General features: G+C 44.6%; 1 non-coding gene across 1 annotated transcript; it reads right to left on the bottom strand.

The window, feature by feature from the left end:
- Nucleotides 1–1,266: 1,266 nt before the first annotated feature.
- Nucleotides 1,267–1,337, bottom strand: trnag-gcc (transfer RNA glycine (anticodon GCC)). Its single transcript has one exon. It is a non-coding gene; the product is annotated as a tRNA-Gly (tRNA).
- Nucleotides 1,338–6,186: the final 4,849 nt, after the last annotated feature.

Below are 6,186 nucleotides of genomic sequence, written 5' to 3' on the forward strand. Positions count from 1 at the left end.
GATGATGTGAACCGGTCTGTGTGTTTACTGCTCTCTCCTCTGTCCTCTGTGTGTGTCCAGGTCCACACTGAGTGTTGCTGCTTGTATGTTGAAACACACTCCGCACAGAGCAGCAGATGATGTGAAGATATTTTTACAGAAGAAAACCATTAGAGTTCAAACCTAGAGTTCCCAAAGCTCTGAAAGTTGGACAAGGTCTGAGCTTTTTAAGAGCAGATGTCGGCTGCAGCTCCGCGGAAACATCTGAATGCGCCGTGGCGTTTCTTCACGCTTTACCGTACATTTCAGCATAGTCGCGCAGCATTTTTAAAGTGTACACAGCGCGTCTCTCCAAAGAGTAGATGGGATGACGCAGTGCTGCAGCTTAGAAGAAACGAGGGTGGGAAAAACGTTAGCGGTGATGCCGTGCTGACAGCTGACTCTTGCTGCCTTCTTCTTTTCTTTCTTCTTCTGTTTCTTCTTCTATTGTGCGCACGGTCCGCGGGCCGTACTTTGCCCAGGTCTGCGTTAGCCAGTCGTTAGACACACCTGGCCCAGGCAGCCAGAACATCACAGGTAAGTATGGACACATTTAGTGCTATTGTTTGTTTGACCCAGACCCACTGAGGTCCTCCTCCACATATAAAGCATGTTTCCCACCAACAGGTAGAACTGATGAAGCTGCTTGGAGGAGCAGAGAAACGTCTTCAAGAAAACTCTACAAGTCCAGACGCCTTGCTTCAGTGGTCTCTATGAACATGACCTGGATGACATGTAAACATACAGTGTGCTCTTTGTAATCTGTATTCTGGCTCTAAAACAAGTTCCCTTGTGAGGGTTGAAGTCACAATCTTCAGATGATGAGACTGACTCGCTGCCTGCTGCACTAACGAGGCTCAGAAAGAGCTGAAACATGGTCTTTTCTCTTTTTCTTCTTTAAATAAAGACATCTACAGTGCTCATGCTGGCTACTGCACCAACAAACATTCTTAATTCAAATCAAATGAATGTGTTCTATAAAAAAGGCTCTAAAGGTAAAACATCACAGTAATTCTTCCTGGGACACCTTCACTACCAGTGATGGTAAGTGCTCTTGTTTCAAATGTGATGTGCACTGTACCACTGAAGCTCGTCTGTGAAGTGTAGAGCCTCTGTGTGTATGTCACAGTGATGTTAACAGAAGTCAGATAGGTCTGTTAACACATATAAAATCAACATGCTGAACAACAGCATAGATGTGAAGGTGAATATATGTCCCCTCACATGTTCCTCAGTTAAAAGGGTCATTGCATTGGCCGGGAATCGAACCCGGGCCTCCCGCGTGGCAGGCGAGAATTCTACCACTGAACCACCAATGCTGTGAAACGCTGACATCTAGTGGTGCCATCGCAGGTTGCAGCCTCCTCATTCCAAAATCAATCGCTCCTCCACATAAAGTCAAAATTTATAAATTCACCTCATTACATGAGCGGTTGTGTGTAATGACGCGGCTCACCAGCAGAGGGCGTGTGACGGAGCAACAAGCAGAAACTACAGGGGAGAAGAGACACAAGCATCCACAGATCAGAACAGACACTCAGCTCTTCTCTCTGAGACCATGATGATACCGTCACATATCATCACTGCACATGTTTTTGGCTGCACGTCTGGAAATGAGAGGAGACAGAACATTATCATACATGTTGCATAAGTAAAGTCACATGACATGCACCACTGTAAACAAAGGAAACCACATATTCTCAGACTCTTAGAACACAGAGCTGAAGGATGGATGTAAGACAGCAGTTTGTTGCTCTCTGACTTTTCTGCCAACAACATTAAACGCAGCGATCGTAGCGCGCTCTGACCGGCTGTGCTTCAGGGTTGGTTCAGAAAGGTCCACAGCTGCGTGGTAGCGCTGCAGTGTCTCTCCGAGTCTTTCTCTAGCTGTGTCTCAATTCAGGGTCTGCATCCTTCGCAGTGCGCATTTTAAGGCCGCTTACGTCACAAAGCTGCGCGAAGGCTGTCCCAATTCGCCAAAAGTCGAAGGGTCCTTCAAATGCGTCCTCCAAATGCGTCCTCCTTTTGCCTGAATTTGGAGGACGCATCGCTACCATCCTTCGTGGCCTTAAATATCCCACAATGCTTTGCGGACCTACTTTTTGTCCAATAGTACGATGACGGACCAAGCGAGCGGCAGCGGCAGGAGTGCCGAATTCACATTTAAATGTAAGTAAAGAGCAGTAGTTCGAGAGTTTTAAAATGCTAGTAGTGACAGCGGCATTAAAAAAATGAGTTTTATATTTACAAACATGACGTCCTGTTGATACGAGGCGCTGTAAACTAAACGTTTTGATTGAATGTTGTTTCTTGTTGTTTACTGTAGTATAGTATAAAGTATAGTTCACGTGAGGAGCAATATTATCGTTATTATATCAAACGGTCATTCTGCCTGTTGGCATTTTGTTGTAGGAGGAGCAGAGAGAAACAGAAGAAACCTGACAATTGATAACGGAGGAGATGAGGCTGGAGAGGGAGGGAGAGAGAGAGAGAGAGAGAGAGAGAGAGAGAGAGAGGAGGAGAGAGAGGGGAGAGAGAGAGAGAGGAGAGAGAGGAGAGGAGAGTGGGAGAGAGGGAGAGAGGGAGAGAGGAGAGAGAGGAGAGAGAGTGGAGAGATGGAGAGAGGGAGGAGGAGAGAGAGGGAGAGAGAGAGCGGGGGAAGAGAGGGAGAGAGAGAGAGGAGAGAGGGGGAGAGAGAGAGAGGAGAGAGGAGAGAGGGGGAGAGAGAGAGAGAGAGGGGGGAGAGAGAGAGAGGGAGAGGGAGGGAGGAGAGGAGAGAGGGGGAGAGAGGAGAGAGAGGGAGAGAGAGAGAGAGGGGGGGAGGGGAGAGAGAGAGAGGGGGGAGAGAGAGAGAGGGAGAGGGAGAGAGGAGAGAGAGAGGGAGAGGGAGGAGAGAGGGAGAGAGGGAGAAGAGAGGGGGGGAGAGAGAGGGAGAGGGGGAGAGGAGAGAGAGAGAGAGGGGGAGAGAGAGAGAGAGGGAGAGAGAGAGAGGAGAGAGGGAGAGAGAGAGAGGAGAGAAAGAACAGACAGACCTCAGCTCATACAGAGGATGTTGGACAGCAGTGATTTTATGTTCTGTGTTATTTAAATGTCACTTATTAAATTGTGTATTAAATCGTTCTTGTCTCTGTGTTCTTAAACTCTTCTAACCTTGTTACATTATGTGTTTTCACCTATTTATAATTGAAGTAAACTTTTGAACAACTTCTCAGTGACACAGTAAATCATTTATTGTTCTGTTATGTACAATATTTACAAAGACACAGTTTGAACATTTCTAACTATTTACCAGTGGGCATTATGAAAATGTGCAGTTTATTATTTATAAAGATCAGCAGAAAATACTATTCACAAAGAACATATATATAAATGTTTGGCTGAGCAGGAGTCCTTGGTGCTGCTGGACTGGATGATGCCACGGTGAAGACCTTGGAGTCCTCTGGCTGTGAGTGGGACATCATCTGGGGGAGGGGGGTGCCTGTCTCCTCTGTCCACCACATCGTCCATCAGGGTTTGCAGAGCTGACGATCGGCGGCTGCCATGTTACTAAAGATGTTTTTTAAAAAGGGCAAAAATAAAAAACAGCTTAAAATATGAAAAGCTATAAAATCTGTATCCTCACCCTCCAGAGGTGATGATGGTCAGTACACCTCCTCCAGGACAGACAGCTGGTCCTGCAGGGAGCCCCACTCTCCTCCACCCAGCAGTAATTCTCTGGTGCAGTGACAGACCTGATGCTTAATGACACATTAAAGCAGTGCTTTCAGGGTTATTTGCAGGGTTCTTACACATTTAGCTATTTAATTTAAAGTATTAAAATTACAAACAGACCCTGTATCAACACTGTAAAAAAAATCTGTGTATTTTATGGTAAAATACCGGCAGCTGTGGTCGCCAGAATTTTACCGTGAAAAATAAGATGTGGACGTATAACAGATTACAGTATGACTTTTTGATAACCGTACATTTTACAGTAAAAGAATGTTGTGTATTTACAGTAAATTACAGTGAATTATAAAGATGTACTGTAAACCTGTTTACGGCAGTTTACCTTAAAGTTACCAACCATCATGTAAATCTGGTTACAGTTATTTTCACTAAAAATAACGGAAATTTGCATTAAAAATACACACTCCTGTAGACCTAATTACAACATATCTCAGTAATAAAGCAGGACACCTGTAAATTATATTACGGCACTTTATTTAAAAAGTTCAGCTTTACAGTAAATTACCGGCAGCTGTGGTTGCCAGGATTTTACCGTAACAAATACATTGTGATGTATATCGAATTACATAGGAATTACGTTAATTTTACAGCATAAGTTAAGCTGACTCAATAAAAACATTTTCAGCATGCTCACATAGCAGTGCCACAAAAATCTTGTAAAAAAAAAAATTTAAAAAAATAGACCACTTGCCCATCAAGAGTATGAAGAGTAATCAGTCCAAACCTCACTCAACAAGCCAGTGTCTTCTCTGGATTTATCAGGAAGAAGCACCTGTGTGGAAACAAGAATTCTTGTTCAACAATTGCAAATTGATCAGTTGTAAAGGAGAAGAAAGTGTCTGTTTACCTCTGAAGGAACTCCAGTGTGGAGGCCAGGGCCACAGGATGGTGGATCCTGAAGGTGTAGTAACTGCCCTGCAGTTTAAAAATAGAATAAACTTACAATTCTAAGAAAAAGGTCCCTTCAGTTTCCTGACATATATATATCCAGTGGAATTAACCTGTTTCTCTGCTGTAACACTTGAGAACCGTGTCCGTGATTCTCTGTACATGTCGCTTATACCGCTGTCTGCAAAAGCTGTGTTTCCTTGTTATGTGGAAGTAAATGAGGATTTCACTTTAAACATGCGTGTGCACCCTCTCATGGAACAAGTCACCTTATGTTGTTTCAAGTGCGCTGTTACATCTGACGGACTCACACAACTGTATCGCGCATTTATAAGCACTTCCAGCCGACTCAGTAGCAGCTGGGGCACGTACAGCATTTCAGCTAACTAAGCTAAAAACAAAATGCCTCACATAAGACAGTCAGTCAGTTCTTCTAATTTTCGCTTCCTAACCGCGAGCAAGTCTTATTGTAGGAACAGAGAGAGCTTCCTTCGTAACTATTACTCTCAAACACAGCGTAAATTCACAGACAGCGGCATTAACGTTGGCTCCAGTACCAAACGTTGTCAGGAGTCAAAGGCTAAGTCCTTAAAACCAGAGCTCAGACTCTGGCGCGCAGCTGTGGCGCTAAGGTTCAAATTCAAAAAGTTCCGTGACGTCTCCACCTGCCTCTGTTCCTCCACAGGCTCCGAACCGTTTTCTCCCTGCAGTTGACGCGTAGTAACGTATAAGCGCCCCCTTTTGGTGTGGAGTTTGAGTTGCAGTATTTGATCTGGGATTAGAGCTTCAGTATATTTAAATAAGCATATTAAATAGGGATGTCCCGATCAGGTTTTTTTGCCTTTGAGTCCGAGTCCGAGTCATTTGATTTTGAGTATCTGCCGATACCGAGTCCCGATCCGATACTTTCAAGATTCTCTATAAGATCAATAAACTTTAATTTCTAAAGAACATTTAACACTGGAAAGGCCCCAATCATCAACACTATTATTATTATTGTTATTATTGATGATATTAATATTAATGTTGATATTATTATTATGAGTAGTGGTAGGCCTATTACCATAGCTTATCTGAGCATAGTCAATGGAGTTAAGTCAAACCAACTAGCACGTCATGAGCAACAGAGAGCCAAACAACACGCACTCTCTGGGAGTGGGCTCACCTGTGCGCACATGTGCTTGTGTGCGCACGCGTTTGCGTTTGCATGTGTGTATGCGCGTCAGGCCGCTGCAGACAGCTGCAGTGAATTTTATAAACGCCACCATGTAGACAGAAACACATAGAAACTGACAGCAGAGATGGCACCAGAGGACTGGGCAAGAGAACTAGACTGGGTGGCGCTGCAGCGAGTGCCGCCAGTGAGAAGGCAGAGAACTTCACTCGTACAACGCGGACTCTCTCTGAGAGCAGGTTCTATACATGAGCAGGTTTAGTGTCGTGGTGAATTGTGGCAAAGTGTTGAAACGGTGTTGAGCAGCTTCACAGCTCTCTGTGTTGCTGTAACGTCCAAGCCCTGCAGCGCTGTTACGCAGCGTGGCGACACGCAGA

The sequence above is a fragment of the Parambassis ranga genome, chromosome 5 (genome assembly GCF_900634625.1).
Source record: "Parambassis ranga chromosome 5, fParRan2.1, whole genome shotgun sequence".
NCBI classification, from domain to species: Eukaryota; Metazoa; Chordata; class Actinopteri; family Ambassidae; genus Parambassis; species Parambassis ranga.